This window comes from Cupressus sempervirens, chromosome 1, assembly GCF_028749045.1.
Source record: "Cupressus sempervirens isolate cs-2001-9-10 chromosome 1, ASM2874904v1, whole genome shotgun sequence".
In the NCBI taxonomy this organism is placed as follows: domain Eukaryota; kingdom Viridiplantae; phylum Streptophyta; class Pinopsida; order Cupressales; family Cupressaceae; genus Cupressus; species Cupressus sempervirens.
Window position 1 is genome coordinate 580,419,698 of NC_143118.1, and position 22,863 is coordinate 580,442,560.

Sequence of the window (22,863 nt, forward strand, 5' to 3'; positions counted from 1 at the left end):
GGTACTCAGATTTACAGAACTAGAAACATTAGTAGAACAACGATTTTCACAAATGGAATGGCTCTAGGAAAGTGTGCAAATGGATTGGTCAAAACTAAAAAATTGGCACACTTAAAGTATTTTAGAGTACAACATGTTAATACAATCCATTTTATCTTATAAATTATGGATTTAGAGATATGACATCCCGAACAAGGGTATTGATTAAATATGCATTTCTTGACACTAGTAAAACTTCACAAAATACATTTGGTGTCGCATTTGAAAACTAATCAAATTCATTCATCATATGATCAAATCTAGAACATAGAAAGTGTGTGGCCTCTAGAATACAATTTAAAAGGAATTTTATTAGTATGTTCAACTAGGTCAAAGATATATCTTGTAAAACAGAGCCTCTTGGAATTTAAGGCATTTTGCATTAGCATGACAGAGATAAGTAACCAACTTCGAGGGATTCAAAACCTAGTCAAAAAAAATTGAAATGGCTTGAAAATTGAAACATAGCCTCACTAATATGTATAATTAAAAATCCAAAGAGACTAGTCATGATACATTACTGGGTACAAGAAATTCAAATACAAACTAGGCTTCATGTCATTACTTGACACTTAGGCAAAAATGCAAAATTGAACATTGCTCGAAATGAAACTTCACAGAATGACTCAAAATGGAAATTTATCATCATAGAACACATAGATATACTAAATACAAGATGCTAGAAACATAAAACACCTCTTAGGCCTCAAAATGATAGTCAGGTACATATGCAAGAAAAATCACTTATAGGGCTCAAAGTGACTCAAAAGTTTGGAATCGTACTGAAAATAGGAATGCACATTTGAGTCCCATCAGTGTAGCAGGTAATAGGATATCCAACCCTAGACAAACCTAAGATAATGAGAAGTGATGAAAAGAGGTTATTGAGAAAAATATAGTGGCAATATGGAATAAGAGAGGAATGATAATTGATACCATCACAAATCCCCTAATTACTTATGAGTAAGGATAATTGTACATAAATTCCTTCAATCTAGAAAATTGAATAGTGTAGCTTGCATTTTTTTATGTTGGCCTCAAGATAGTCAAGAGGGATCATTATTATGACCTTGTAGAGTTGCAGTTACAATAGTTATTAGAAAACTTGGGAGCCATAAGGAAAACCAAGAGTGCACAGTGTAAGTTTGGTTCAATACTTGTATGTATATTTTTCTATGTATAGAACACATTCCCTTCTTTTGGTAAATTTGCATGGAAAACAAATAGATCTATTGTAGTATAGATAGGATAATACATTAAGCAACTTGGAGAAAACTTTGAGTCTATAATGACTAGCTACTTTGAAGACTTTAAGAAGTCAATGAAACAAAGACATATGATTCCACTGTCTCTACTTGAGAAGAACTTCAGTGATATTTTCTTTCTAGTTGATACTAATTTCACATATGTATAGGCTGCAATTTCAAGGGTGATATGGTTAAAGCCTGTAGGTTATGAGATAAATTTGGATGAGGCATCTGCAAAAATTACCACTTTACTGGCTAAACAGGTAGATAAAGAAGCTACAAATTTTGGTAACTATGATGTAGCCAAGTCAAAGATAATCATAGATTTGAAGACAACCTCTATAATAAGGAAAAAGAAAAAAGTTATTAAGAAGATTAGAGAAAAAAATTGGTGAAGGGGCAGAAGAAGATGCATAAGAAGATGACAATGAAGATGATGATGAAGATGAAACTGTACCAACCCAAGCACCACTAGCCATTACTCAAGGTCAAGGAGAACACCAAGGTGAAGAGGAATTAAAGCTTAATGAAGGTGTCAAGAAATAATAATCCAATGAGGCATCAAAGATAACCATAGATATGAAGACAACCTTAAGGGAAAAAAACAAAATTGTTAAGAAGATTAAAGAAAAATTTGGTGAAAGGGCAAAAGAAGATACATAAGAAGATCACAATGAAGATGATGATGATGAAGAAGATGAAGAAGATGAAAATGTACTAGCCCAAGCACCACTGGTCATTACTCAAGGTCAAGGAGAAGACCAAGGTGAAGAGAAAATCAAGCTTGATGAAGGTGCCAATTGAGAAGAAGCCAATGAAGCACATGTGCCTAAAGAAAAGGAAAAATAAAAGCTAAAGCTCCAGTAGTTAGTACACCAAAGAAGGTTGTAAAACCTACACAAAATAAGCCTATAGTTCCTACCACTAGGGCCAACACAAGGGCTGCTACTAAGAAGGTTCAAGAAGTGAAAAAATTAAAAAGGAAGAGAACCAGGACAGTTGCACAAGAAGATGAGTCTGAGAAGAGGAAAAAAAGAAAGTAAATTGCTCTAGCTGAGTCAGATGAATAGAGGACAAAATTTTATGACAACAACCAATTTAAAGTGGTAAGTCATAACCCTTCTTCTGATTTGGACAACCTATGTGAAAATATAAAGAATAATGTTGATTTATCTAGTTTCACACATGTTGAGTTTGAAAAACTTGGAAGGATTGAGATGAACAAAGTGGAAGAGTCAATATATGCCATGATGACAACATTCATGAAGACTCAAATTGAGCTTTCCAACTCTATACCTAAAAATTTATATGCAAGAGTTGAGGAAAAATGTCAATATAGTCTCACTACAAAAAGGAAAATCAAAGAGACTGCACTTGCTCAAGTGATGCTAGAATTGGATAAGACCATAATGCCAAAGGCCATTAACAAATATAAAGGGAGATTTTCTCCTAAATATATAGCATTCAATATTTTGCAAAAGGACATTGAGGGTGTTGTTCAGAAGTCCACTCAGATATGGAAGTCAGTAAATGGACTGACAACACCTAAGGTAATTAAGCAGACACCTGTTTAGATAGGTAAAGAAAAAGGTGAACAAGAAGTAACTGAGATTACTAAAGATGAAACTGAGAAAGATGCACATGTGTAAGGCACTAAGATAAATGAAAATACATAGGAAACAACTAAAGATGAGCAACAAATAGAATAGAGTATACTAGATATACTAATATTGAGTGCTAGTCCACAACATGTGATAAATACCAACACAAATACAATAACGATAAAGGATGTTTCTAATACTATAGCTCAGAAAATCAATCCCCTAATAGAGGAGGACATGAAGAAGATATTGTTAGACACCACCACCAAGGCACAATTATGCAGTAATCTTGTATTGGTGAGTGTAGATGAAATTGTTTATCTCAGATTAGTTTTGACAATTGAGTGTCAACACACTTAAGATATTTACTTAGTTCATGCTGAAGTAGTAATGCATGCCAAGTATAATATGTAAATATAAGACCATGCTGAGTTGCAATGAGTTTCGACTCACTCATGTGCAGAGTCACTCAAGTGCCAAGCAAATAGACCATGTTGAGAAATTCAAGTTTCGAGTGAACAATTGATGTTGAGTCACTTAGGTGCTGAGCCAAAAGCAGAATTATAGTATATGCCAAGCATCAGTAACTACATATGTCAAGTAACATAGATTGGACATTTTTGCTTGATATGGCACAAACAACTATGTAAACCATTTTTCAACCAACATAAGGATAGATTTCAATTCTTTAGAGATAAGGATGAATCTACATGCATATTCCCTATGTAATTACATGTAGGCAATTAGAAAATGGGAAGGTTTAAGTGGAAAAATGGATGAATCTTAGTCATAGATTCATACCTAACCCTAAGCCACCTTGGTATTCTTAAGGAGGACAAAGCCCTAGACTTTCAAGAGAGTTGAGAGCATTGTAAAGGGGTGAATGATCGAATTGAAGGAGGGAACAAGACAGTTTGTAGAGCATTCAAGGTGACTTAGCAGTAAGAATGAAATGCAAAATCAGTTAAGTGAAGATAGAGGATAGAGGATACAACATTGTTACATCAAATCATGAAGGATTAATCAAAGATTGGATAGAGGTGATATGTTATTAGGCAAGAAAGTGCCAACCATGAGATCTATGCTGAGACATTTTGAGAGGTGATTTCAGTTAAATCTCCTAGGGGGAGTAGACCTAACAGGCTTTACAAATCCTTTAATAGGGTGGCATTCCAAGTGAATGATCTAAAGTCCTTTAACCAGGCACACTTCTAATAGGGTGTTGAAATCCTCTAACAAGGTGGGACTTAACAGTCTTTGTAAGCCTTTAACAAGGTAGGCCTCTCACAGGGCAGATCATGATTCATGGTCAAATCAGTGTAACCTTAATTGGCTACACTTTATTGCTGTAGTAGTGAAGATTTTTTGCTGACATCCCCACCCCAATTTTACCTTCTCATTTGGAGGTTTTTAGGTAATCAGATATGGTGTTAAGTGTGTTTATGTTTGATTACTTATATGTTTTAGATGCATTTACTTTACATATTATTTCAGTATGATAATGCATGTGATGTATGAATGGTGAAAGTTTTATGGGTCCAAGTTTAAACTCTTGATTCACCCCCCTTTCAAAATTTTACCTTTCCCACTTGTAATTACAACAATTAGTATCAGAGTCAAGTTCACAAAAGGAGAATCTTTGTAGCTTAGAGGAAAGATCCTGAAATGGAAGTCTACAAATTGGGAAAGACTATTGAGAACTAGGAGATTGAGATACATCTTATACTACATCAACTAAATGAAGCCAAAGATGCTTTGAAGAGTTCCTTGAAGAGAAGGAAAGAAATTGCCATAGCAGAGAATGACACACAATAGAAAGAGATTGACACCACAAAGCTATTTGTAGATGGTAACTCTAGTGAATTTGATGTAGCAGTTGCAGATCTAATGGAGAAGAATAGAATCCAAGCTAAAGAAATTAGAAATCTCAAGTTGGAGCAATAATCACAAGCTATACTACTATGTGAGGTGATTGAATAAAAGAAGAAATCCATGATTGAAGAAAACAAAAGAATTCTAGCAAATAGACTAGAAGAGAAGTCAACAGAGCTATCTAGAATCTCAAACATGCAATTAGATACCTTGAGCCAAATGATGAATGCTCATCATGAGTTGAATTTCAAGGACATTGAGATAACTACATTGAAGTTGCAAAATAAACAACTATAGAATGACCCAAAAAGAGAAAAGGATTTTTCTGAAAGTTTCAACAAGCCAAATGAAGCCATCAAATACTTTGAGAAATTATTGAGATCCCCTAGATCTAATAGAGATACATCAGGATTGGGCTACACAAGCACTAAAGAAGGAGAATAATCCAAAGTTGTTGAAGAAAGGAACAACAAAGGTAAGAATTCCAAACCTACTTGTCATAATTGTAGAAAGAAAGGATATATTGCTAATGTGTGCAGGAGCAACAATACAAATCAAAATCTCAAGCCTAAGAACATGATCCACTATTATAAGTGCAATAAACAAGGTCATCAAGCACATGAATGCAAAACTAAAACCATAAATGCACCAAAATTTGAAGGATATTGTTACAACTATTAGAAGTATGGACATAGAGCCTTTGAATGTAGATCCAAGTCCTTGAGGTCATCAAACAAGCTAACAAAGGTAAGAAGCTATGCAAACTTGTATGATTGGGATTACAATACAAGATATAGCTACCAATATTGTCAAGAATATGGACATGCTCCTAATAATTGTATTAAGACTCACTTTAGAAGTAACTGCAAAATGTGGTTGAGTCAAACCACATGCTTTAGCTATTTGAAGACTATTCATATTAGCAAGCATTGTCCAACTAGGTCAAAGGCACCAAGTTGTGAATTTAATAAAGGCAAAGGCAAGGCACATATTGAACACATTAGAAATGAGATGAATAAAACATGGAAGAAGAAAGATGGTTGTAGTACATCAAATGGAGAAGGGATCACTTCACCTAATGGATCAAGTGATCACATCTCATCAAACTAAGAAAACAAGAGGTATGTGGGATTGATATTCAAAGAATCATATCATACATCAGTTTCAAAAGAAGTTAGTACTAAAAGGACTACATTAGCATGAATGAAGATGCCAAATGTTGTTGAAAATTCAAGATTAAATTTTTTTTAAGTTTTCATGTTGTTGTTGAGCTTGAAAATTTTTCAATGGAAGCTAAGTGGAATACTAGTTAGTGTCAAGCTTCCAGAGCTAGTTGATGTCGACTCTGTAGAAGCTGTTGAGTGATGGTAATATCAATGGATTTTGAATTATTCTAAATTTTGTTGATGCTAAGCTTATAGTTGTACAAGCACTAAGCATTAATTGCAAGGTTTTTTGAAGGGTATATGGTTATTTTTCACTCATTTCTCATCATTTCAAATTCAAGAAAGAGCTAAAAGAGTAGGAAGTGTCTCAAAAATTTGTTTAAAGCATTCAAAAAGTTCATAGCCATGATTTTACACTAGTTATACAAGATCTAAAAGGTATTTATTCACAAGCCGAGCTATGCAATTTACATTTATAAAACCTTAGTTTGTCACAATAGTGTTAAGCTTAAGAAATGTAGAAGAGAAAGAGGTCTTGAATGTGCAATTAGTTAGTAATGAGGTAAAACAACCATATTTCAAAGCAATTCCAGATGTTGCTTATAAACAAGATGCCTCAGGCGCGTTGTCCATGATTCCCCCAAAACTCATTTTGGTCCAAGATGTTAGAAAATGTTATAACTGTAAGATAGGTGGAATAGGTGACATGGAGATAAGAGAAGCCTATGATAGATTGTGTGAAAATGGTGTCTTAAAAGAATAATTTAAAACTATTGAAATAAAGGGTTTGACGCATGCCCTAGAATTTCCTACTATATTCAAAACTGAATTGCTAAGAATAGTATTAAGCCAAATTCATAATGGATCCCTATGGCTGGAAGGAGGACCAATAAATATATCAAAGAGAATAATCCATAGGGTGACTAGTTTCCCAACCCTAGATCAGCCAAAGACTTTGCAGAGTGATTCCAAAGAGGTAATAGAGAAGATTACAGGAGCAAAGTGGAACAAACGAGAAATGACAATTGACAGTATCATAGATCCATTGATAAACTATGCAATAAGGGTTATTTTTGACAAGTTTTATCAATCTAGTACATTAAATAGTGTACCCTATATTGTAGTGGATGTTGGATACAAAATTTTGAAGAAAGATCATACATATGATCTAGCTGAGCTTTAATTGCAACAAATACTAGAAAACCTTAGAGCACTAAGCAAGAGTAAGAGTGCACATTGAAAATTTGGATCAATTCTAATTTACATATTTTTCTATGTATAGAATACATTCCCATATTTTGGAAAAATAGGATGGAAGAAAAACATGACAGCTACTGAGCCGATGGATGAGAATTTTGAAACTATCATGACAAGCTATTTTGAAGACTTTAAGAAGTCTATGAAGCAAAGGATGAGGATACTTGTTTCTTTAGTTGAACAATACTACAATTTATATTCTTTCTTGTAGATATTAACTACACATATGTAAAGGCTACTACACCTAGGGTAAGATGGCTAAGACCCTTAGGATATGAAATCAATGTTGATGAAGCCCGACAACCATTACTACACTTCTAGCTGAGGAAGTTGATAAAACAACCAAAATATTTGGAAATTATGATGTAATGAAATCAAAGGTAGAAATTGAATGAAGACAGCCTCTACACTAAAAAAGAGAGACAAAATAGTAAATAAACTAAAGGCAAAATTTGGTGAAGATGCTAAAGAGGAAGAAGAGGAAGGAGATGAAGAGGGTGAAGAGGAAGAACAAAAAAAAATCCAAGGACCTCTTGCATTGACCCAAGGCATGGATGAGGACAAAGAAGAACAAGAAATAGAGGGTTTCAAGGAAGAGGAAGCCAAGTAAGCACCAATACATGTTGAGACAAAGAAGAGAAAGGCCAAGGCACAACCTATGGCTAAAGCAAAGAAAGTTTCTAAGCCAAGTCCAACAAAGACAACAACACCTATCACAAAAGCTAGCACACGAGCCACCACACAAAAGGCCAAGGAAAAAACCAAGCAGATAGAACAAGGAGGACAAGAGCAAAAGAAACAAAGAAGGAAATACATTGCTCAACCTAACTTAGATGAAGAGAGAATTGAATCAAATGATCAAAGCCAATTTAAAGTGGTAAGTCATGCACCATTTTTTGATCTTGAAAATATGTGTGAAAAGATTAGAAATAATGTAGATCTATGTGGCCTTAAGAATGTAAATTTTGATAATTTGGGAAAAGAGGAGAAAATTTTAGTAGAAGAAACCCTATACACAATGATTTCCAAATTTAAGAATATGCCATTAGAATTTTCTAGCTCAATCCCCAAGCCATTATATGATTTAGTTAAGCAAAAATGGCATTATTGTTTAAATTTGGAAAAGCAAATAAGTGAAACTACTCTGGCCCAAGTTATGCCAGAACTAACAAAAGGGAAAATTGCTAAGGCAAATAAGAAATATGGAGGAAGGTTCACACCAAAGTATAGAGCCTTCAACATTCTCCAAAATAACATTGAAGATGTTGTTAAGAAATCCACTCAAATGTGGAAATTAATCTATGGATTAACTATAGTAAAGCAAGGAGAGAAGGACCCCTTCAAGGTTAAAAATGATGATAAAGAAGAGGATGACAAAGATGATAGCAAGGAAGATAGAAATACATAAGAGGAGATTGAGAATATGGATACTAACATAGAAATAGCTGAACAGTAGCATGAGGAATAGAGTGTGCAAGACACACAAATGTCGAGTGCCAATCCTCCTCATGATACAAGTGTACCTACAAAAACCATAATTATCAAGGATGTCTCTGATGCATTAGCTCATAACATCAACCTAGTGACTACAGAAGATATGAAAAATATTCTAGATCAATCTACACTACAAGCACAACTATGTACAAATCCTATTTTGATTAGTGTAGAAGAACTTCAAAAGGTAGTAATAGAAGTTACAAGGGATAAGATGAACACACAAGAACCACCTTCTACAATCCCTTCAGCTATTAGTGATCAACCATTGATTCAAACAACTAAAGAAACATCAATCAATGTTGATACAAGTGTTAAAGTGGACACAATTGAGCAGAGGTAGACTACCATAGAAGAAAAAGAGACAGCAATAGAGAAAATAGGGCAGATAGATACATTTGTACCTAAAGCACAGACACAAGGTGCAAGTCATGTCATTGTCATAGATTAGGATAAGTCTGAAGAAGGTGAACAAAAATTGAAGGTAAAGGAGTAGGAGGTCATCCAAGCATTGGTAACTTTACCAACAATTGGCTCCTCACCTACAAAACTTCTTCAAAATTCAAGCATGAAAGCTATACCCCTGCAAATCTCAATGTCAAGATCAAGCTCTTCTAAGGTTGAAAAGGTAATTCATTATGGTGATATAACTTTAGATGAAGAGATATTAATTCCAAATTTTATTATGACACAATGACAATAGATCAAATAAGCATTCTACAACAAGCTTTAGAGAAAAAGAAACATCAAGAAATGCTTAAGAAGGAGTGAAAGAAAAAGCAAGCACTGCAAGAAATTAAACACATCTTTTTTAGATGCATTCCTCATTCAAAGAAATGGTGGCATTACATTTTTCTCATGTAATATAAAGGACTTTCATGTCTATAGGAGTTCCTAATCAGAAAATGGAGTCTCAGTATCATCACTTAAGGAATTTTAGTTTTCATGCATTTTCTTTCTATTAGAATTGAGTGATCAGAAATGAGTGCCTCTATTTAGTGGTTTCACCACTAGTAAAAAGAGGCATAAGTTTTTAAATGGATTCAGGTCTTAGATCTAAAAGTTGTTTACCATGTTATGAAAATATGTATGAGGAAATTTTTGTGTTGAGAAAATAACTTTTTGATCAGATCATTGCTTTTGTAAGGTTGAGATTTGAAAGTTTTGAAAATCACGATCACATTCATTTGTATGTGATTTTTAAATTGGCACTTATTGAACTTTCCATTTTTTTAAGACCTAAAGAATCCTTATGGCCTATCATTTTTCTAAATTTTTTTGTGCATGATTCAGTTAGAAAGGGCTACATAGATTGAAAATGTTATGATTAGGACTGAGAGTTATGTAATTAGAAATGGATATTATAATAGGTCTTGTGATCATGTTAGTAAGAATGCTAAAAAATTATTTTGATAGAGACAAATCTTTGGTGATATGCCTTGTGATTATAAGCATTTTCAGCTTGAAGGAATAGATGAGTATGGAAAACATAAAAAAATGTGGGTGTGTAATAGATAATGACTCTGATGGAGCCTCAGGAGGGGTGTTGATGCTTTATAACAATAGCACTTTCTAGATGTCTCCCATCTATAATGTTGATAATTCTCTCCTTTGTAAGGTGTCACACACCCATAGTGATGACTCTTGGTTTATCTTAAACCTATATGCCCCAAATACTAAAAGGGATAGGAAAGCTTTCTAGGCTAAGATCTTTGCAGTCATCACCGTTAAGAACATCAACAAAGGGATTATCATGGGGGATTTCAATTCTACTCTCACTGATGATGATAAATGTGGAGGTCTAGCTTTGACTCAAGAAAGTAATCTAGACCTTTCTAATTTTATTCATAACTTGGCTTTCAAGGATGTGGATCTTCTGGGGGGAAAATTCACTTGGTCTGACAGAAGAATTGGTGGGGAATGTATCCAGGTATACCTTGATAGAGCCCTCATCTCTCCCAGGTGGCTTTAGTCTCATTATTATAGACTATCCCTTCTCCCTAGAGTGGGCTCAAACCATTCTCCTATATCTCTTTCAGTTTTCTCTTTTTCTGTCAAAAGGACCTTTCCTTTTTATTTTGAGAAAATGTGGATCACCCACCCGATTCTAGAAACTAAGATTTCTTCTTGGTGGAATATTGAGGTAGAAGGCATTGCTATGTTCAGAGTTGCCTAGAAATTGAAGAATGTGAAAAGAAACATTAAATTTTGGAACAAGTTAGACCTTGGCCACATCTTTCAAGATAAAGATGAGAAGACTGACTAGCTCCATATTATTTAGGAAGAAATTTAGCAGAATGGATATAATGACCAGAACTGGCTGGAAGAAAGGGTCACCCTCTCTAATCTCCACAACATCATATCCAAAGAAGAGAATTTTTGGAAACAAAGATCAAGAGTTAATTGGTTCAAAGAAGGCAACTAGAACACTAGATTCTTTCATTTGACCACTCTTAAACATCGAGAAAATAACAAGATCTCAAGCACCAAGAAAGACCAGTCACATCTTTCCAAGGATGATGAGATTACAAAAGAAGCTATTCAGTTCTCTTCCCTCCTTACCAAGGATCCCTCTCTCTCAGTGGCTGATCAAGAGAACATTTTATTGGCTATCCCTTCCTTGTTCCAATCACACCATAACTCTATGTTGAAAGTCATCCCCTCCCCAAAGGAAATCTTACAAGCTCTCAATTCTCTCTCGAGGGACAAGGCTCCTAGCCCAAACAACTTTCTTTATTTTTCCATGCTTATTGGAAGGTGGTCAAAGGGGATGTCACTAAGGTTGTTCAAGAATTCTTTGGAGCTAGAAATATCTTGAAAGAACTTAATGCCACTTTTCTAGTTCTCATTCTAAAGATCCCAGGGGTAGATTCAATGGATAAGTTCAGGCCCATTAGTCTTTGCAACTCCTTTTATAAAATCATTTCTAAGGTACTCACCTCTAGACTCCTTAGCATTCTCCATTTGATCATCTCCCCTCAGCAAACTGGTTTTGTCCCTGGGTGACAGATTCTTGACTCCATTGTCATGTTTCATGAGGTTATCCACTCTCTTGAGGTAGGGAAGAAGGAAGGATTTCTTCTCAAACTGGATATGTCTAAAGCCTATGATAGGGTGGACTAGAATTTCCTTATGGATGTCTTTTAGGCTTTTGTTTTTTATGCTTAGGTATGTAAGCTCATTTCCCAACTTGTCTCTTCTCCTTCTTTATCTATTTTGGTTAATGGCTCTCCTTCAAATTTCTTCTTCCCTTCGAGAGAACTGAGGCAGGGCAATCCCAAATCCCCTATTCTCTTTATCATTTTGGTCAAATGTCTGGGAAGACTCATCCTAAGAAAAATTCATTACCAGAGTCTACAAGGACTCAAGCCCTTTTCAGGTCCTTCTACCTTCACTCATCAGCAATTTGTGGATGATACTATCCTAGGAGGAGATGCTTCAGTCTGTGAGGCAAAAGTGTTCAAGGGCCTCTTGAATACTTACACCAGGGGTTATGGTCAAGCTATTAATTGGGAGAAGAGCTCAGTCTACTTCATCAACACTCATTTAGAGAGACAAAGGAAAATTGCTTGCATCTTGGGAAGCGATATTGGGTCCCTGCCTGCTAACTATCTTGGTTTTCCTCTGGGTACTAAACCCCTGGATTCCTTATGGAACAGCATCATAGATAGATTCAATAAGAAAAATTTTGGTTGGAAAGGTGCCACCCTTAGCCAAGCTGGCAAGTGCACCTTGGTGAAATCCATTTTCCAGAATCTCCCCATTTATGCACTAAGCCTTTTTGGTATCCCTGCCAAGCATGTAGAAAGAATGGAGAAGATTTAGAGGAACTTTCTCTAGATAGGGGTTGATGACCACAAGAGATACCATCTTGTGGCCTGGGACTTTGTTTGCCTTCCCAAATGCTATAAGGCATTAGGGATTAGAAAAAATTAACATCGTAATAATGCCCTTCTTGCTAAATAGATATGGTGTATTTTCTAGAGCACTGGTGTTTGGAGGGACATCATGAATGAGAAATACTTGAGAAGGTAGTCTCTTAATTATTTGCTAAATGGTGCTAAGATTCCTTAGGGATCCTATATATGGAATGGGATCTTGAAGGAAAAACCCTTGGCTAAGTCCAAGGCCAAATGGAAAGTTGGCAAAGGAGATCATATTCTATTATGGTAGGACAACTGGATGAACTAGAGACCCCTAACTAATCACCCCAGTTATGGTAGATGGGAAGAGCAATGCATTGGAAGATTTCGCGTGAAAGTTAGTGATTACGAATCTGGTTAAGGTTGGCATGACCTTTCTATGCTATCCCAGGACCTCAACCCTCTAATGATTACTCTGAATGCCACCTTCATTAAAAAAGATAGGGATTCTATTATCTTGGGAGATAGCTCACATGGGAAATACTCTATTACCTCTGGCTACTTCTCTCTATGGGATAGATTGGAGAAGCCCATCTGGGCCAAAGCCTAGATTTCCAGTCTCACACCCAAAATAAATATCTTCTTCTAGCTCCTCCTACGAGAAAAAAATCTCACCTTGGATAATTTGGCCAAGAGGGGCCAAATAACCCCCAACAAGTGTAGTCTTTGCAAGAATGACCTGGAAATGGTTAATCACTTGTTCATCCATTGTTCCTACTCTTCCAACGTTTGGAACCTTCTGACTAGGGATTTTAGTTTTAGTTGGTGTCCTCCAACTAATATCCAGGACCTCTTTGGCCAATGGAGTAGCCACCACTCTAGTTTGAATTCTTAGTTAATCAGCACTTGGACTCTCCCACACTTTTGCTAGAGAATCTAGAAAGACCACAACAACAGAATGTTCAGGGATAGAGAGTCTCCAAAGTTCATTATTGTAGAGAAAATTGAAGCACTCGTTAAGGATAACTTTACTACTTCAAAGAGAGGTAACATAGAGGAAGGTAGGAATAGTAGACAAAGAAAAGAAGACAACAATAGAAAAAGATAAGAAGCCAGATGGTCTTTCCCCCCTGAGGACTGGCACAAAGCCAACTTTGACGGGGCAGCTAAGGGAAACCCCAACCTGGCTAGTAGCAAAGGCATCATCAAAAATAGTGTGGGTGGGGGAATTGTGACTATTTCTTTCCCTCTTGGTCACTAGATAAATCACTTTGCAAAAGCCAGTGCAGCTAGACACATTGTCAAGCTAGCTCTGGCCACTGGGATTGAGCACCTCTGGCTGGAAGGAGACTCTTTAAACATCATCAACTACATCAAAGGCCATACCACACCTTCCTAGATGATTGCTAACATCATCAAGAAACTCAAATCTAACTTGGGCAAGTTGAAAAAGACTTTCATTAGCCATGTTTACCACAAGGCCAACTTGGTTGATGACTAGTTTGCCAATGATGCAATCACTAGAAACTCGAAGATGACATGGACAAACGACGACGACATCCCACAAGTAGTAATTGAGTTAATTTGATAGGACCAAATTTAGGGTACTAATATATTCCCCTTTTAATTATGAAAGGATACGCCATATCACACGTTGGGAGGGAAGCAATTAAAAGTCATGCAGAGCTCTTTACAATTCATACAAGTGAGTATGGATGGCATGCTTGAGTTGGCTTGAAGAGAACCACTAAAAATCATAATAATGTTTTCATTTTTAGCATCTCAAAGAAGATTGTGCTCTACAAAACTGCTAGTAGAATAGGGTTTGTTGAGCCAAAGGAAACCATGGTCGGGGAAAGGATCAGAAGGGAGACTTCAGGGGAGTTGAAAAATTGGAAGGAGAAGGAGAAGGAGAAGGTTTGGCACAAGCTCAAAAAAGGTAGTATTACCAGGGTTCTTGAGAAGCTCCATGGCTTTGATGCGGGGGTCACCAAGGTTATGGTGGACACATGGAAAAATAGAAGAGTCAAAATTGATGGTGTCACTCACCAAATCACTTAGGACGTGATCGCACAAGTGTTGGAAATCTCTCTGGAGGGAATAAAATTCTATAGAGACAAAAAGATGTCAACCAATGCAATCAAAAAATTTGTCAAGGATGACGTTGAAAGAAACAAACTTGTCAAGGCAAAAACTTATTACAAGATGGAATCCATCAAAAAATTGTGGAGGTATGTTCTCAAGGTCATTAGTGAATATATTACCCTTGATTCCAAGTTCGAAGGGATTAGAACACACCATTTTGATTTGCTAAATCACTTTAGGCATGGAGTCAAAATTTATGTTCCTTTCTATCTTTTTACTTCCATGTCTAAGGGAATAGAGGGTTTCAAGAGAAAACCCACTACTAATCCTACCCTCCATGAAGGCCTTCTCCTCCTAGCTTATGAGTTTTTGAAAACCCAAACTAGGGGAAAATCCATTAGTGACTAGGGCTATGCTTCTAAGGATGTCGTCAGTTTGGATTCTAGGGATATTCAATGTGTTAAATCTAAGGATGATGAAAATTCCACCAAAGCCATCCCAGTTGCTTGCATTCCTCATATTCCTAGTAGAAAGAGCCTCATAAGTCTTTATCTCATTCCCCCAAAGCCAGAGCCTCATGTGGAGAAGGAGGACAGTGAGGAAGAAGAGGAGACTGACACTAACTCTGAGGATGAAGGCAAGGAGAAGGGGAAGGATAATGTGAAGGAAGAGGAAAGGGGAGGGAAGGTGATAAGGAGGAGTTGGCCCTTAATATTTCCCCAAGAAACCCCAAGAAAAGAAAAGTTGACCAAGCCCTACTTCAGGAAGACATTAATGCCCAGATTTTTGAGTCTCCTAGCCCTGTCCCTCCCATTTCTCCTCCTAATGAGATGATTGAAATTATGGTAGAAAAAGGAGTGGAGGTGATAAAGAAGAATAGAAGAAGGACATGGACCAAATTCAACATGGATACTGTTAGGCTGGGAATTGTTCATGAGCTTATGAACATATAGCTGATGGAGGACATTGGCGGCATAACCCACTATGATGAGCTTATCGACCCTGTTCTAGTTGTCTTATCTAATAACACTCAGGAAACAAGCTTCAACCTCCTGAACAATGCGAAGAATAACGTGCTAGATAATTTTTGATCTATCAAATGGTTGTTTCAAGAAATTGAGGAACTTAAGGAAAAGAAAAATCAAGAAAGCAACCAGAATATCCACAGTGACCAGGTGAACACTGAAAAGAAGATTGATTATGATGGTAGCCAGAAGAACTACAGTGTCTAGGGTATTAGTTCTAACTAGGAGGATAGATTATCGCTAGTTGAACAAAAAGTCTAGAGGATTCAATCCATCCACCAGATTCTAACAAAACAAATGATGGAAACTTTGCAAACCTTGAATGAGAACATTGTCAATCTGGGGGATTCTCTAATGAGAGCTGGCCTTAGTGGGGACACAATTGACAAGACTAGTCTAGACATTGGCTAGACTAAGGATGTTCTAAAGGACTCTAGGGACCAAGTAGACACCCAAAACAAGGACTAGGAAGGAGCAGACAATTAGAAGGAAAATAAAGCTACAGAGACCCTACAAGAACTGGATAAGGAGAATCATTAGTTTGCTTTCTCTTTTTATTTCTGTTCTAGGGTAGGTTGTTGGCTTTCTCCTCCTAGCCTTGGGCCTAATGTTTGTTTTTTGGCTTTTCGTATCAGTTTTTTGTTAGCTAGAATTTGTTAAATATTTTTATTTCAAATATGTTAGCTAGAATTTCTCTACACAATTCATTCCCTCATACCAACTTAGTGGGCTTGATGTTAATGTTGTATTCTCACCTTTTTCCACCCACCACCCCTTGATGATTACATGCTATTTCTTGTTGTGTGAGAATTATTTTCACAACCATCTCTAGTATATACACCATGACATGAGAGTGCATGATATAAAACATGAAATTTTCTAGAGCCCTAACCATAACATAGGCATGTTTCTCAATTTGAGAATATTTGAGCTTGTGGTCCTTGAGGGGAATAACCATGAAATAGATAGGTGCTTTTATCCCTTCTTCATTCTTCCACATGATTATAGCCAAGAGGGTATTCTTTGAAGTGTTATAATAGATGATGAATTCCTTGGTATAATCAGAGTGAACTAGGATTGGGGCTCATGCAATGACTCCTTTGATATCCTTGAATGCTTGTTTTTTTGAATCATTCCATTGAAAGTTTTGTCTTCCTTTCATCATGTCCACTATATGCTTCATAATTTTGAAAGATTTAGGGACAAACCTTCACAAAAAATTCACTTGAATGAAGATGGATTTGACTCCAATTTTTTTGGATGGAAGACCAAATTTTGGTATGGCTCTAACCCTTTCATAGTTAATCTGATTTGCTTCCTATGATGTGCCCAAGTGGTTTCCCTTTAGTGACACAAACGATGATTTTTTTTTGAATTCAGTGAAATCTTTCATTCCCAACCTAAAAATCCTTCTCTAAGTCCTTGATATAATATTTCTATTTATTAGAAAATATGGTCAAGTCATCTAGGTATACCACTATAATCTTTTCCTTCATATCACCAAATCATAGGTCCATGACCCTTTGAAATGTGATACAAGAATTGATTGATTTGAATGACATCTTATCATATGAAAATGTACCCTAGGAAGTATTAAAGGTCATATTATGTTGGTCACTCTCTTTCATATTCATCTGGTTTCATCCATATAATTCATCTAGCATTGACATCATTTTCTATCCAACTACAATTTGAACCAAGTGATCCAGGCTTGGTAAGGCATAATCACCTTTAAGAAAATCTTTGTTCAGATTCCTAAATTGACACATATCCTTATGTCCTTTTTTCTTTGTTACATTTATAATGTTCACAACCTAAGTGGAGTATTTTATGGGATATATGATCCCAACTTTAAGAACTTTTTCTTCTTCTATGAAGATAGCATCTACCACCATGGGTTTATAGCTCCTCTACTTCTAGTGAAAAGTGGTTGCTTCTAGCTTAAGGGGAATTTGACTTTAAAATTTATCCCCATGAAGTTCTTTAGATCCTCATATACCCAAGAAAACACATCTTGATAGGTGGTGAGTAATTGTCTTTCTTTTATTATCCATTGCTTGGTGCAACACTTGTCAATATTGATAAATTTTGGATTACATTTGTCTCCAATATTCAAAATTTCATATCCTCCCATGGTTTTCTCCTTTTTCCTCTATCCCTTTTGGGTGTAAGAATCATGTCTACTGAAGAAATTTTTGAGGGAAATGAGGTGAGATAGGATCTTGTGGTCTTTCAATTAGATCATGCCCTTCTATAGATCTTTCTTGTTGTCTAGAGATAGGTTACACCACTTATTTTTACTACTCTCGAAATAATACCCCACAAATGCCTCAGAGTTCTCTAGGAACAATTGAAATTTCTTATCATCTTCAAAAAAAATTGATGAATCAACATCATCTAGTACATTATGGTAGAAAATTAATTCCACCTTGTACTCTTCTTCTTTGAAATTCGAGTGTGGAAGGAGGGAAGTAGATACAACTAGAGAATCTACCTTGGTATTTTGATTTCTATGCATTTCTTTGATGGAGAAAGCTTGAACCTTTCTATCTCTTCCCAAATATATTTCCTATAGTTTTTGAGTTTGTGGTTCTCGATTGTGTATAAAATTTGGACTTGCATGACTATCAATTTGGCATCTCCTCAAGCCTTGAGGATTTTTACTTTCTCTTTGTGGTTGTGGTTATAGCCAACATTAATGCTTGCACTTCACCATGTTGTTGGTGTTCTTAAACTTAAGTTTGTATGTGAGGTGAGTCATCTCACCTTCTGGAGATATCAACACAATATTGACCCTAGAGCCAATAGATGCACAACTACCATCAAACTCAACTATTCATATGTGAGAATCACCCATAAGCTCTACCTAGGTAGCAAGCCACTAAAAAGATTTTAGTTTTTGAACTCAAGCTCATGATACAAAAACTAGGCTTTCATGTCATCTGATTTCATTATAGTGAACTTTTCTTTCTCCTCTAGTTTTAGCTTAATCTTCTTATTTCCAATCAGAATAAAAATATGTGACCATTCCAATTTGATTTTGCCTTCCATGTCCCTATAAAAACTCTAGCTTAGCAACATACCATAACTAGGAGGGTTGGAATACACCAATATGGTAAGCTTTAACCTTTTAGTTGGGTTAACTACCAAACCTACTTGTGTGTCCTTTATTTATCCTACTAGAGGGACCTACCTGGCATCCATAGAATAACATCTTCCAAAGGTCTTAGTTAGGAGAAGTCCCAAAGCATGAGAAATTGATGCCAGAATCACATTGTCTAATGCTCCCAAATCAATTATATAATTGTTGGTATCTCTAATCTCTGTTGTCTATTAGTGTCAATCACTTAGTCATTTACAAGGAAGATTCAAATGGTCATATATAAGCTGAGTCATGTACATAAGATAGTATGTACCGAGTAATTATATAGAAGCTGAGTAAAGTATAATCATAGAGAAATTTTCTATATGGACCGAGCTCATTCAGCGACCGAGAAAGTCATCAACGACTAAGTGAAATTTGAAGTATATAAGTACCAAGTGATATAGTATATTTTGAGTATAATATATTCTTAGCATCAGGAATTTAATAAAGGTCAAGAAACAACAATGTCAAGCACCAGTAATAGTAGAGGCCAAGCAATGCAAAGTTTATATAAAAGTCAGAAATAGAATAGAGTTTTAGGCAAAATGATTATCAAGCCGACTTGGAAGGTATATTTAAGTTCTTAAGAGGTTCTTATAGAACATTTAATACTTGTTGAGATTGTTACAAAACATTATAACATATCCCCATGTGTATGTTCAATGATTAGGATGAAGAGGCAAAACATGGAACCATCTAGAAGACTCTTCATGGAACCTTAATAGTGATGATCTTAACATAGATGAGAGAGAGAGAGAGAGAGAGAGAGAGAGAGAGAGAGAGGAGACAAAGTGAGCAAGGAAGTGATCACATACATGAGAAGAGTAGAGAAGAAGATTCCAAGTCATTCAATGGTTATGTTATCATCTAACAGAACAAGTGATTTATTCATAAGAAATGAAAGTGGAAGGGAAAGACAAGAGTATCATATCAGAGGAGAGGATTAGTTAATAACGAGAAGACCCAAAATCAACTTGTAGAGGAAAATGAGAGTTAGATACTAAGATAGTTTTAACAAACTTGAATTAGGGTAAATCTCTTAATAGAGTGGTCTTAACAAATCTTTGTAAATCTCCTAAAAAAGTCCTTACTTAGTCGTAAGTTTCAAATCATCTAACCTAGTGAAACCTAACAATTTCTTAAGTCTTTAACATGATAGAATCCTCACATATTAGATCATATATTATGGTTAAACATTATAACCTTAATTGGTTAACTTTATTACTATAGTATTGAAGATTTGTGGGTGTCATCCTGACCCTAGTTTTACCTTCACCTTGGAGGGTTTCTGGGTGACAATATTGTGTTATGTGTTATTACTTTCATCCATGTGATTGAATTTATTTACAAGTTACAAAAAATTTACATTTATAGTATTACATGCATAAGTTATTATTGGATGTGGATGAATCTGTGAAAAGGTTTAAAGTGTTATAGATTTTGATTCACCCCACCTCTCAGTATCTAGTTTACTCCTCCATTAATCAACAATTGGTATAAGAGAATTGGTTCTCTGAAGGAAGCTTAAAAGCTTGGATATTAGGTCTTGGAAGATGGAGGCTTTCAAACTAGAAAAGACTATTGAAAATCAAGTGTTCAACATCCAACTCACACTGTAGAAACTAGAGCAAGCTAGACAAGATTTGAAGTGTTCCCTAAAAAAGAGAAAGGAAATTGCCATTTAGATAAAGCAAGTCTCTTATAAAGAAGAAGAAACTGAAGGACTATTTGACCCAATCAACCCTAATTGAAAAAGCATCTTCTAAACTACTTGAAAAGAACAAAATCCTCAATGAAGAGATAAGGGAACTAAAAAGAGGAAATGGAATCCAATCAATGAGACTATGTGAAGTGACTGAAAAAAGAAAGAAAGCTGAAAAAGACATAACTATAGCAGAAGATGACAAGAAGGTGATGATCACCAGACTAGAAGAAAGGATATAAGATGTGCAAAAGCTCACAAATACAAAAATGGATCTGATGAATCAACTAATGACTGCAAATTAGATACTGAATCACAAGAATGTGAACATTGCCAACCTAAAATCTCAAAATGAGATAATAAAGAATGAGAAGAAATATATGGAGCAATTGAACAAACCAAAGCAAGCAATGAAATATTTTTAAGAACTTATGAAGTCATCAAGTTTTTCTAATGCTTTAAGACATTCATGCACTGAGAAAGAAGAATCATTTGGGAATGGAGAAATGAGAAATGCAAAACCAAAATTCAAACCTACTTGCTATCACTATGGAAAAATTGGTTATATTGCAAATATCTATCAAAGAAAAATGGTATAAAAAATTCTAAACCTAAGTTTATTGGCTACTATTTTTATTGCAAGAAACAAGGACATCAAATACATGAGTGTAGGTCAAAATTGAGAAATGGACCTACTAAACCTAGATTTGAAGGATACTGGTATAACTATCAAAAATATGGGCATAGAGAATTCGAATCTAGATCAGAGAAAAAACCCTACTGGCCAAATTAGAGAAAGAATAATTATGCACCTAACAATGTATGTTCCAAATGTCACAAGTTTGGACATCAAGACAAGAATTATAGAACTCAAGTACATTCAAACAATCAAACAAAGGACAAAGGAAAAGTAAAAGTAGATATTGAGAAAGTGAGGGATGAAATGAACCATAAATGGAAAAAGAAACTAGAAGATGGAAATAGTGGAGTTAATGGAGCTGAGGTCATCCAATCTAATGGAGAAGGTGATCATGCCATCTCTAACTAAGAAAAAGAGGTGTGTATGGAACTGAATACCCAAATGATATATCATACATCAATTCCTTACATAAATGTGTGCCAAAAGTTCATATCTACATATATAAGATGCAAGAGAATAAAGTTTTTAAAAGGTTTCTGAGTATCAGTATATTGTCTAGGTTAAATGAGTGTTGCAACATAGACCAAACATTTTAATAGAGACCAAAGGCTATGGAAGAGACCGAGTTGGCTTCTACTCAATGAAGTACACACACATTTATGGAAAACCTAATCAATCAAAAGTTGAGGTATATAATAGATTTCAAATATATTATTTCATACCTTGCATACAAATTTTTGAAAATCTTAGAGTGATTAAGTGATAAAGAGAATTCAAGCAAATATAAGAGATTTCAAGAAGCATATTGATCAAAAAGGTTGAATGAGAGCATTATCAAGTGTCGAGCATCTAGAGAAGGAAATACATAAAACCCCAGTTACGATTATGACATCTTCATCAACTATTGGAATAAGCCAAAAGGTTGGTAAAGTTTAATTGGTGATGAGTGACGCTTGTCCTTCACCTAAATTTTGTGTTATTCTAGAAATTGTTGTTAAAGGGGACTCAATGGGTGTTTTATCCTTGATACCACCTAAAGTCATCATAATTCATGAAGTCAGAAGTTGCTACATGTGCAAAATTGGAGAAGTAGGAGACTATGAAATCAGAGAATATTATAAGAAGCTACGTGATGAAGGAACTTTGAAGGATGAGTTTATAATTGTTGAAAGGAAAGGGTTAACTCAAGCCCTAGAATTTCTAATAAATTTCATAATAGAATGGATCAAAATCATCTTGAGAAAAATTCATGATATGAAGTACTATTTATAGGATGGACTAGTAGAAATCACGAAGATGATGATGGATAGGGTTACTGGCTATCCAACTCTAGAGAGGAAGAAAAGCAAGTGATGCTTGAGATGAGGATAAGTTGAGGCTAATACATGAGCTAAGTGGAATGGATGTAGTATGTCAATTACAATCATGTATGATCTACTTATAGAATCTTTAGCAAGATTCATTGATCACAAATTCTATCAATCTAGCAAATTAAATAGTGTGTTGAGTATGGTTGTGGATTGAGCATGGAAGATTTTGATAAAAGATCATGAATATTATCTTGCCGAGCTGCAAATGATACAACTAGCAAAAAACCTATCGTCAATAAGAAAGACAAAGAATTCAAAGTGTAAGTTTAGTTCCCTAATTGTTTGTACATTCTTTTATATTCAAAAGTATTTTCCTAGAATAGGAAGTTTTGTATGGGAACAAGACAAACCAATAAC